The sequence below is a fragment of the Scylla paramamosain genome, chromosome 5, assembly GCF_035594125.1.
Source record: "Scylla paramamosain isolate STU-SP2022 chromosome 5, ASM3559412v1, whole genome shotgun sequence".
NCBI lineage: Eukaryota > Metazoa > Arthropoda > Malacostraca > Decapoda > Portunidae > Scylla > Scylla paramamosain.
Window position 1 is genome coordinate 12,933,371 of NC_087155.1, and position 13,321 is coordinate 12,946,691.

A 13,321-nucleotide genomic window follows, 5' to 3' on the forward strand; every position below is an offset into this window, starting at 1 on the left:
GCTTAAACTCTGTCTGTAACAATTCCCTAACTTTAACATCAATTTACTCAAAACTATAAAAAATTAGTTGAGCCCCTCCTGCCAGCAGCTCCTCATATCCCTTCTGGATAGACCTGTGTGTCATAAATCTTGTTCTAAAGTTAGTAAAATCAAGGAAAGCCAATGCCCTTAGAAACCTTGGGAAAGATGGGCTGTAGGTATTTTGTAACTGAATGTTACCCAAATAACTGACATGATTTAGACAATAATACTAAAGACCAGTTGTGGTTTATAAATATGTTTTGGAGACCACTTTAGGTTGGGTTCCTGAGAGGTGGTACTTATTCACCCAATCAGTGGCTTCCATGAAGCCACCTTTATGGTTAATTCTAGGCAAGAAAGGAGAGCTGCTTTGGAATTTTAAACAAAATTTAGCAGAATAATTGAAGGGTAAAGGTAGGGACATATTTTATATATGTGTTTGGCATGGTACTCATCTCTGTCTCATTTGTCATGGGCTTTGTGTTGGGTGATATCCCTTATCCCAGGATACAAAACCATAGTTTACCTTCCCCAGGTTTCCTCAGATACCCATTTATAAAGACCTATCTGTAGAAAAAATGAACAGCTGGGTGATCTGTGCACTGAGTGCCTGAGTCTAGATTCAAACCATGGCCCACAGATTTGTAGCCAGGTCCACCAGTTACTGCATCATGGAGGAGTGTAAACTTAGCAAAATAATTTAAAGGGAACATGTGCAGATTTTCCTTTCATCCTTAAAACATCAGCAATTTATATGGAATTGATCCTCATTGAGTGAGAGTAGGGTGTTTTTGCATATACATAACTTGATAAGGTAATTTGTTCACTGTGTCTGGGCACTGTGTCACTGGACACAAGCCATTCAGCTGCCACTGGCTTGAACACATCACCATACTACAGTCTGCAATACTCTTTCTAAGTAAAGTAATAATTTCAATGGTAAATGGATATTCTAATGTTTAACACATAACCAAATATGTAATTATAGTGGATTCATAACATACATGCAATTATTCATCAAAATGAGCTTCCTATATTTTTTTTTGTGAATTCTCTTCATTTAAATTTCTCTCTTATTCAAATAGGTTTCATTTATGTATGAATTCAGAACAAGAATCTTTGTAAAAATATTTGCATTTTATTATTATTTGGGACATTTTTTTTCCAAAGTTGTCCCATTCACATTCACAGCATTGAACTGTATTTTGTATATCTTTCTTCTCATTTTATATTTCATTATATTGTTTACAGGTAATCAAACCACTTGAGAGTGCTCCATTTCTCTATGATACATTCCCTCATCATTACCAAATATTACAGACCATCCATGTCTATTATTCATATCCATTATCCACACATTTCACAACAGTATACTTTATCAAATAGTGTTTGTCTCCACCTCCTAGATCTTAATTCTTTCACCTGCATTTCATGTCCATGTTTTTGTCACATGGGTTTATTGATGTTGCTACTACCATACTTCCATGGCTGTGGTACCTTCTTTATCTACATAATCTGGAAACCTTTATGGTCATACTACTTTCTCCTGATGAAAATTAATCTCTTACAGAGAAAGCCAGTTTATTAAGCACCATACCTCAGCAAGTTTATAGTAGAAGTTCCCTAAAGAGAAAGCCAGTATAGTTTCTGAAGTATAGTGACACTGCTTAAGATATAAACACCAGTGGCAACAGTCCTCTTCTTAAGGTGCTCTTTTCCTAAACACTGTCCTTCAGTTTTTTGTTATCTTTATGATGTGTCAGTATAAAACAGAAAATTTGTTACATGTAATCTTTTTCCTTTCCCTTCTGATATGATCTCCTTTTTTTCTGAGTGTTCAAACAAATTTCTTTATATTCCTTTAATTTTATTTATTTGTTTATTTATTTATTTCAGAATTTTACACATTATGCTTATTAATGATGCAAGTCTGCTGTTTAGTGGGTCATATCTGATGTGGACAAACTTTTCATGATGCCCTTTAAAGTCTCATACCTGCATCCCATTCCAGTTATGCTTACACAACTGTTCTCCATCAAAATCAGTTATGTGTAACAAATTGCCTTTGGTCTAGAAATTTCTCTTGTATTAGTTTGACCACTCGTGTCTGATCTTCATCATTCATTCTTCTTTTGTTTTTACAGGTCAGATCCTTTGTAACACTCATTATTTTGCTTGAGTAGTGAGCTCTCTTCTGGTGCCAGAATTAATTTGTAGTTTATTTCCATAAACATATACATACTTCATATACAGTATGTCAGTTCACACGTTCCTCAAACTCCTCGTCTCCTTTCCTTTTCTCATGTTTCCATGTTCCAGTCCCATACATACAGTGTTTTCAGTACTATTACACCATTATGCAATCTTCACCTTGCATTCATTCTAAGCAATATATTATAACTAAACCCTTCATTCCTCCTCACACCTTTCTTACATCATTCACTTTGAAGTTACCCTCTATATCTATTCCTTCATCTACAGCAAAATGCCACCCTAGATGCTTTACTTCAAACAGTCTACCTCCTTAAACATTGTATCACTAAAAACTACATTCATCCCCAGTCAGGTACCCTTCTCACACAGTTCAATTCTTTATTCTAAGTCACATTCACTTACAATTTCCTCTTAATTTTTATTCGCCTTCAGGAGCATTGAGCATTGATCCCTCCTGCATCAAGCACCAATGTAGTACTATTTACAAGCAATAACTTATTCAGATTCCACTTTCTACCAGCAGTGTTCTGTGAAAAACATCCATACATTTATATCCCTTACCACACAATCCATATAAACATCATATATCCTTGCCACAACCCTATTTGAACATATGCTCTACTATTCACATAAACACTTTTCACTCCTTTTGGCTGGCCAGCATAGTCTCAGAACAGACCACAATCCTCGTCACGACAAAAATGTTTCCAGATATACAGGATGTGACATGAATTTCTGTAGATATTGCTAGAGGTGAAAGTACAGATTATTTTAAGTAAAAAATATTCTATGCACATATGCATTTTGAGGCGCTGTTTAGCTGTGGTATGAAATTGAAGTGTGACCTGGCAACAGATACAGCATGTGGCCTGGGTGGGTAACCATAGTGGAGAAACACCATTTCCACACACTCCACATTACTTTAAGTTATGCAATACAATCTGAACATGTTCATTGTCACCATCTCAGAGGGAAACTATGTGATCTGAGTAACATTCAGCTGATTTGCTGCTAGCCTCACTGCTTCCCACTCCCTGCCCAGGCAGGTATGGTGCTACGTACACAGCCTATTATTTTCTTTGTCTTTTATTACATCCATACTATCATTGTGTAATATTTATCGGTAATTGATATTGGTTTGTTGCTGTCACTCATCTCGTCATGGGATACTGTAAAGCTCCAAAACTTGTAGAAATTATGACTAAAATATTCACAATTTCAGATTCCTGCTATAGATACCTGCCTAGCCCATCCATTGTACATGTTGCCAGGCCACACTTGAATTTCACGCCTTAGCTAAACAATGCCTCAGAATGCTTATGTGTACAGAACATTTTTCACTTAGAATAATCTGTACATTCATCTATGGCAACATCTGCAGGAACTTGTGTCACACCCTGTATGTCACTTTAGTTGCAGAATATATTAATATTCAAACATACTGAGTACAACTAAAGCAGTTATTCTTAAGATTTCTTTAATATGTTGTCATATTTCCTTTGTCAGTGATCGATCAGTCTTGTTGTTAGGCTGTGCTGTCACTGAGCTGTGATTGCTTTATATATATATATATATATATATATATATATATATATATATATATATATATATATATATATATATATATATATATATATATATATATATATATAGGCAAATTATAGTGTTAGAAATAAGGTTTTACCAGGCTTAAGCTTCTTTTTCATAATGTTCCACACATTCTTGATGGGATTGAGATTGACAGTGTTGTGGTCAGCAAGCCGCTCATTAATTTTTTTATGATTTATTTATTTGTTTATGCATATACAGTATCTATTATTATTTTTTAGCTTTGTGACGTGACTCACCAATTTATATGTAGATGGTGTATCCATAAATTCAATAGAAGCTAAGCAGGTGGTGCCTAAGTAGTGTATGTACTGATCAGCATTCTTCACCACATATTTAGGAGGGAGGTACAGTACACCACAACCACTGCATGGGGTCAAATACAACACCCTATGGTGGTTTGGCCTCATGGAAAGAATTGCACAGAATGAAATGACTGCTGTTAATACAGATGAGAGGTACATCTGAAGGGATGCAACACGATGACCTCAAATGAAATGGAGGGACTGGGTGCAGAACTGTGCATTTACCGATTGGGCTATCATAATGCTTCTTTGCTCTTTGATGGTGTCTTGTTATAAGTAAATAGGAGTTCCTTTACTAAACATTATATATCCATAAGTAGATAGTGCAATATACAAAAATAAATACATAAAGTGATCCATAAAATGTGCTTCATGCCCATGAGTGGCTTCAGCGGATTAAATTGTCTGAAATTATGTTTTGTCTTTGCTTAGGACAGACATAGGCAAGTACTTGACAATTTGAGAAATGCTTGTCTCCATCATGTTTAGACTGTAAGGCCTTTCTGTCTACTAAGTTTGATGGCTGTTCCAAAGTGTCTCCAGTGATGGCTGTGCTAGCTTTACTGAGCAGCAGCTGGTCACTTCACAAAGAAGGCAGCATGAAAACATCAGAATATTGTGAGTACAGCCATCCCAGATAAGAGGGAGTGTTGCCGTGCTTATATTAGTAACACATTTGAATGCCTGGTTGGATTGAGACACTACTGCGTATGTTTCAAAACTGAAGTTAGGAGGTTTTCATACCACACTGTGGTTATAACCACATTCATACCCATCAGCAAGTAGAAAGGTGAATGCGTAAAAAAAAAAAAAAAAATAGAAAATTTGTCACTGAAATCCAGGAAAGATATATCTGGAGGTTTGCGCACTCCAGTGGATCGCCAGTGACTCAGTGTCATATGTAGGGTGCAAGGAAGCTTTCTTGGTGTGGTGGAAGAAATAAGACTGCTTATACAGAGGCCACTGGCGCATTTTAACTCGTTACTCAGTTGCCAATGCACGAAGCTGAGTCACTCCTTGTGGCTCCCATATCTTTCCCATGTTTTGATGTGTGCTCCCACACGTGCCGCCGTGCAGTTCTGATGTGCTCCCACACGTGCTACTGTCTAAAGGAGACGTGGAGCCCCGCAACTTGAGACTGCGGTGGAGGCGCGACCTCAGTCAGTCACAGCATATGTCCTGTGCAGAGCTTTGCATTGTCGAGTTATTTAAAACAGCTGGTGTAACGACTAGTAACGACTAGTGATATTAAGAGGGAAGGTAGGAGAAGAATTTATTATTATCTGATGACATATCATTATTGATATTTGTGTAGAACTGTCTAACTGTTCAAAATTCAGCCGTTATTTAATGCAGCCACAATGCTCGCCGTGTTATAGCGACGTCGCAGGTGAGGGACAAGGGAGCAAGAACAGTATCTTTTTTATTTATTTATTTATTTATTTTGTATTCTTTTATTCCAAGCTAAAACTGAGCCTGCAGTGGCACTTTTCTGTGGTAAACTTACTCACGCTGACCACACCATGGCATGATAGTTTCACAGTCGCGCACGATGAAATTAATTATTTTTATTTCATTATTTTTTTATTGATTTCTCCTATTTTATTTGTTTATTATTACTTTTTTTACTAGATTGCATCGGTCACCAAATATTATGTATCAGTAACCGAGACCTACCAGTAGGTCGCGCGAGTAGCCCATAGACTGCCGCATCACACGGGCACTTCCCCCAGTGAATGGTGAAACGTATGAGGATGGTCGATGGTAGGAGAGGGAATATAGTGCTGGAGGAGGTAAACTTAACGTATGTCACGGGTCGCATGTTGCTGTGAATGGAAATGTAGTGACGATATTTTAAGTGAACTGAAAAGGAGAGAAAAAAAAATGTGGGGAGAAATAGTTGTATTCAGTGTTATTTTTACGCAAAGGAGACTTGTAGGCGCTATAAAAAAAAATAAAGAAAAGATCCGTGTAATTGCCGTTCTCAAAAAAAAAAAAAAAAAAAAAAAGTAGGAAAAAGCTTCCAAACAGGTTGAACAGTTTAGTCCCTTGGCAAGAGTCTTGATGTTCCTGTCTTGAAATAATTAAAGTTGTGGGAAGGATGGAAACATAAACAGGCTATAGTGCCAGAGTTTACCAATGAAAGAGACGAAAGAACGAAGGTGTATGTTAACTTGTGAAGATACCGGTTAATTTTACACTCATATCTCCCACTAGTAAACCAGAACTACTTATTTCTTTGCTTGTTTGTTTGTTTTCAGTCATTTGGATGGAAAGAGAAGGTTGTATGAGGATTTAGGGACTACTTGCATGACATGGGCTTGAACTATGAAACGCGTTAGCAGCGAAGGGGGATTGAAAAAAAATATAAATAGAAACATTATCTCTCTAGAGTCTAGACAATCTGATCTCACTGCTCTATACAAACTAATAGGCAAAGAAACAAGACTGCTGCAGTAGAAGGCTCCTCCCCACTTGCTCATCCCTTTAATCGAAGCGGTCTGAAAAAAAAAAAGTCCATGTAAGGAAAAAAAAAAAAAAATCGAGGATATTGAGAAACAAGATGTATTTTTTAGGGTTACCTTTTTGCATAGAGGAAGGGAGTAGATGGCTAATGGTTTATAACATGTTGCGTGTATAGTGTACTTTAAGTTTGAGCACTGTGGATGCCGAGGATGGTGCGGCAGACTTGCTTGGTTGAATGTAATGGAGGAAAGAAGCCAAAGGAACACTTAAGAGATGACACGTATGAATAGTGTGACAAAAAAAGAAAATAATAATAATAATAATAATAATAATAATAATAATAATAATCACCCAGTTATTACGGCTGTAAGCTTAGATGATCACCACCAGTGATAGTGTTGTAACCCAAGAATCAATGAGACAAAATGCGTAAGGAGGGATATGAGGCAAGAATTAAGGAAGTAAGAAAGTAGAAAGCAATAGTTTTAATGAGTGACGCCTTTGCAGAGACTCACGCCATCCTCCAGAGAGATCCATGATGCTAAAAACACAAGGTGAAGCTGTTGGGAACCCGCTATTGGTATTTTTTCTCTGAACAACGGTCAGCTTTCGGAAGGACCCGAACTCAAGCCACAAAGATCACCTTGTCTGGCTCTGACCACTCGACCATCGCCTCTCAGTGGATAGATTGTTGTTGTTGTTGTTGTTGTTGTTGTTGTTGTTGTTGTTGTTGTTGTTGTTGTAACTACTACTACTACTACTACTACTACTACCGCTACTACTGATACTACTACTACTACTACTACTTCCGTCATCATCATCATCACGACCACCACCACCACCGTCACCGTCACCAACACCATTACGATAAAAATAATCCCAACAATGTAATCCTAACAGTATCCACGTAAGTCTAACAATAACAAATCCAGTATTTCGTTTATTAGTGCTTCTTTCCCACTCTCCGCCTCCCTCCCCTCAGAATCTCCTGTCTGTTTGCCGTGAAATTTAAATTAATATCTGCATGATGATACGGGAAATAACACAAAGAGGAAGATTCACATTAGATCGTATTTCAGTCGTCGAGGTGGGAAAATGGACGGTCTTGCCTCCTGTGTCTCCTGAATACCAATTTACGCCTACCTGCCTGACTTGAGAGAGACAGCAGGTGCGATGACGGTGACGATGATAATGATTAGGACATATCTGACGAAGGCTATATTGATTTGTAGTAGTAGTAGTAGTAGTAGTAGTAGTAGTAGTGGTAGTAGTAGTGGTAGTAGTAGTAGTAGTAGTAGTAGTAGTATAATTTTCTTTAGTAGCAATAGTATAATTTTCTGTATTATTATTATTCTATTATTTCTTTTATTATTATTATGACGACCATGACGGCAGTGATTATGGTACTGTTACTACTACTACTACTACTACTACTACTACTACTACTACTACTACAACAACTACCACCACCACCACCATCACCACCACCACCACCCTCTCCTCTCCTCCTCCTCCTCCTCCTCCTCCTCCTCCTCCTCCTCCTCCTCCTCCTCCTCCTCCAATTACTATCTCTACTTATAATATTATCGCCGGAAATACCTCAGTTACCAGTTTTAATGCAGCCGTGGCACGGAGAAAGAGAGAAAGGAAGGGATGAAGGACGGAGGGAAGAAGAACGAACGCGCATAAGTGTCACAAGTGTATATTCTTGTATTTAATGCCTGAGAGCGACGTAGGCTGCCCTGAGAGAGAGAGAGAGAGAGAGAGAGAGAGAGAGAGAGTACCACCTCTGCTACAACTGGTACAAGTACTATTGTTCACAGCCTACACACCAATTCCTGCTACCATCTACCTCTTCAGTCATCATCCTTATCCCAGCCTTTCTTTACCAGTTCTCCTCCATCGGCTGTCTTTCATCAAGCTGTCTTCTCGCCACTCTGGTCTCTCCGCCACGTCACACACAAACATTCGGCGGTGTCAGAAGCTACTACAGCATTAGTGAAGCATTACCTTTGTACTACGACGAATTATCAGATCAATGAAGTGACCGTACACATTCCTTCTTCAACTTTTTTTTATTCATACGCACGTACGAAGAATAAGGAAATGAATACGCTGGGAATGACACGTAGACCTTAAGATAAACTGCTCGTCTCATCTTAGCAGAGAATTATCCACGTATTATGAAGTTATCCATATCACCATCTTATTACAAAAAATACTATTCCTCCATCGCTCCCCCATCTTCACGATACTCCCCCAAATCATTACACTACCACACTTGTTCCTAGTAACCCCCGCTCTCCCCCATCTCCCTCTTCTCCTCCTCCTTCTATACTGTCCGTAGGCTTGGTAGCGTCTTGGCTTCGACCTCGCCGCGAGTTTACTACACGGTCTTCAAGTGGATTCCTGCGGTTGACTGATTGTGATATTGTGCCTCCATGTGACTGCTGTGTGGCTGAGCTTGTGCAGTGGAGAGGCTGTAAGTGGGTAAATGAAGAGGGGAGAGTTAGAAATCGAGAGTAAATTCAGGCCCGTGAGTCGTCTTGTAGCATGCCACTTAACCTTCGTCTTTGGTGTTTTAGTTTTTAGCCGTAATAGTAACTTAAAGGGTGCATTTGTGTGGAGCTCTATACCAGAGGAGGTGTTAGAAGTTCAACACACTAGGTAGTAATGCTGGGGGGAGAGAGAGGCAGGAAGAGAGGCTGTAGAAAGGGAAAAGATTTAGAAGTAACTGGCATCGTCGGTGAGAAACGATGCAAGGAAGTAAATTACCCGCTCCACCACCGAAAAAAAAAAGGTAGTAGTAGTAGTAGTAGTAGTAGTAGTAGTAGTAGTAGTAGTAAAATGCTTGTTCCTGTTGTTGTTTCTTCTTAACGTTGTTGTTGTTGTTGTTGATGTTGTTGTTGTTGTTGTTTTGTTATTATTATTATTATTATTATTATTATTATTATTATTATTATTATTATTATTATTACATTGTTCTTTTTGTCGTCCATATTTTCGTTAAGTTTGAAGTGATATTGTAATTGACCACTAACCCTCAGTGAGCGACTGGGGCATTCAGAGACACAAGTGGCTTGCCAATACCGCTGTAGGAGGAGTGGCTGAGTGGTGGTGCCCCGGTAAATGGCAACAGTGCAGAGTTGCAGGAGTGGCAAGGTGGTGGAGCAGGTGGCACCACTGTAAGGCAGGAGTAGCGTATCCCTGACCTTGGAGTTGTGGAAGTTGCCAAATATCTCCAACCGGTCACGTCACCCACGTCTCTCTCTCTCTCTCTCTCTCTCTCTCTCCACACACACACACACACACACGTACACTCTCTCTCTCTCTCTCTCTCTCTCTCTCTCTCTCTCTCTCTCTCTCTCTCTCTCTCTATATATATATATATATATATATATATATATATATATATATATATATATATATATATATATATATGTTTTTTTTTCTTACCATTGAAAGGGTATTTAAATTTTTTTTAAATACTTTAAATGGCTAGACACGCCTGTGTGTGTGTGTGTGTGTGTGTGTGTGTGTGTGTGTGTGTGTGTGTGTGTATCAGTTTAGAAGTTAATGTGTTCATGTATTGGAATGAAGTTCTTTTGGCCGTATGCCACCACAAGAACAAAATAGAAAAAAAAATAACTTATCACGCACAACGATACATGAATGTGTTGTCCAGACCTGGAATGAGATTAACATTTTTTTTTACTCAGTAGATATGCATCTTACAGTTTTATTCACGTAGCGGGTCATCAAGCATTCCACTGAATAATAAACAACAAGTAAAGCTAAAAAACACAGTGCCGGGGCGCCAGGTGGGCTGCAGCGTCAGCTATTAACAAGCCCACACAGTAGTACAGGGTAACCCACGCGCTTGGCAGCAAGGTGACCCATGCGCGCACGTGTGTGTGTGTATGTGTGTGTGTATGTGTGTGTAATCGTGGCGGGTAGGTGGTGACGTCATAAAGAAAAGGAATGATGCTGTCATGTAGTCATGTTTTCCTCACTGAACCCTCCTGTATCTACCCATAACTCCTCCTCCTCCTCCTCCTCCTCCTCCTCCCTCGATATACTCCATTGATCTCAACGCTACAACCTCCTTTCTTTGTATTTTTCACCCCTCATCTCTAACAAATTCATTGCCAAGGAGCTACATATCGTTCTGATAGTTCAGTTTTGCGGTTCAGTTGGCTAAGGAGATGTAAAGAATCGTTTTCCGCCATTCATCTTCATTTCCCGTGACACAAGAGGAAGACTTTTCAAGATAAGGCAAAAAGAGGGAGAAGAAAGTAGATAATTATAATTTGGCCTTAGTTACGTATCCACTTAACATTTTTAGACGCAATTTGCAGGTGTGCAAGTGCATGTTTGGTTTATAGTGACAATATTCTGCAACATTTTTGCGCCGCACCTTCACTACTTTTAAAAAGACTTTAGTTGAAGTTACACTGGTTTTTAAGGATGTTTTCATGGTTTTAGTGACATAGTAACAAATTTTTTACATTACTAACGTAAGAAACACCACTGTAGCCTTTGGTAATAGTTGTGGTGTGAAGGCAAAGCGTTGTCGTGTAGGGCGTGCCAGTGGGAGTGTGGGTCCTGATGGGATCCATGTGTGAATGCATAGGTGCATGGCCTCTCTTGCGCATTAAGCGAGAGAGAGAGAGAGAGAGAGAGAGAGAGAGAGAGAGAGAGAGAGAGAGAGAGAGAGAGAGAGAGAGAGAGAGAGAGAGAGAGAGAGAGAGAGAGAGATTTTACGAAAAGGATAAAATTCCAAGATTAATAGATATAGTATCTAGCATAGCTCTTTTGTGTAACTGTAAATATAATGCATAGGAAATGTGCAGCAAATAAAGGAAGAGTGAAGTGGCATGCACGGGGCAGGCGGGACGGAGGTTAGTTGTGGGAAGAGGAAAGGAGGAGAATGAGGGGAGAGGGAACGAGTGAGGCCACATGTGGGTGCTCTGTGGTATAACTTAGAGAGAGAGAGAGAGAGAGAGAGAGAGAGAGAGAGAGAGAGAGAGAGAGAGAGAGAGAGAGAGAGACTTCATAATTATTGATATTATATTTTGTTTCTTATATATTTGTCATCTTGCTTTCCTTTTACGCTTTTATTAATACTTTCTTGCTACTCTGTTTATTTTTTTCTTACTGTATCATTGTTTCTCTTATCATCAGCGGAAGAGCAGCAATAATTTCAACTCCACTTGAGCACACCAGCCAACCATTATCTTGTTCACGAGTAACATCAGTGCCTATCTTTGCCAAGTGCTGTCTGGAATACTGAAGACCTCCCATCCCCGTCTGCTTTATGTTTAGTGCATTATGTCTTGGTGTTGAATCATTGAGTGCGTCTATTGCACAACCTCACGTCTATGCATCGAATGGATAAGTTGTGCTTTATCTACGCCTTACTTGCTCATCTGCCTTGCTTTGCTCATCTCTTGCTTTGCTTCTCTGCTTTTCATAGGCGTGTTTAGTTTTGTTCTTTCATCCGTGTTGATCTGTCTTGAATTATAGTGATGGTAAGGATTTACTTTACGTCTTCACTTCGTCTCTCTCCTCTCAGCCACCAACAAGCACCCCACGTAATCTTCCCCAAGGGTTATTAATATAACCTCACGTAATCTCATGGCTGTGGAGGACAAGCACCCCGAGAGATCGTCCCCCCAACTCCCAAGGGCTATCACCCCAACCTCACGTAATATTCTCCTTGTATCCTTATCAAATGTCTCTCCCAGAATCAGCTGCACCACCGGGAGGCGTAACCTCACATAATTAATACTGTTCATGTAAATCTCTGTTCTATACGTGACGTGTACTCAAGGTTAAGTTTATCCACACATTCTTGGTATTGATTTCTCCACTGCTGTTTATTCACCTTTCTTCATAATTTAATTGATGCTCACGTATCACACCGTTTAAGTAGTAACTGGAAGTATGCACTGTTTATTGATCTTGAGTCTCGAAGTGCTGAATGGACTCTTATCGTCTGCCTACATCACGTCTTCTATCGTAATTAAAATAATGAAGTATATAATATAACCCCTGCACGTAATAATTATCACTACGTGCAGGTATTATATATGTTTCATTATTTTAGTTTAATTTTTAGCTACCAGCGTTGTAGTTTTCTTCTCTGACTTCTCCAGAATTCGAACATCAGTGTTTGGGGTTCCTTTGAATAAGGTAAAACACATCGCAGCTTATTTTTAGTTAGACCCACTTGCCCTACTGAGATAAGCGAGTGTGTACTTCTTAAGAGTTAATAAGCTCTATAGTTGAAGGTTTTTCTATATAATAAACACAAAGTATTTGAAATTTAATTAAATGGCAGTACATGGTGGTGCTGTGTTCGTTTTTTTTTTTTTCTTTTTTTTTTAGATAGACGTTCAAGAAATTAGTTACAATTATCATTGATCTTTTCCTTTGGTATGATAAGATTTTAATGCCTTGAAGGACACATTTTTTTTTGTTTTTATTTATGTATTTATTTATTTTTTATTTATTTTATCTTTTATCTTTTTTCATATACTGCATTGAGTTATTTAATATCTTTCGGGATTTTTTTTATGTATTTTGATGGCTTATTATTATTATTATCATTATTATTATTATTATTATTATTATTATTATTATTATTATTATTATTATTATTATCATTTTATTTATTTTTTTTTAATCACTCCTGGATATAAACG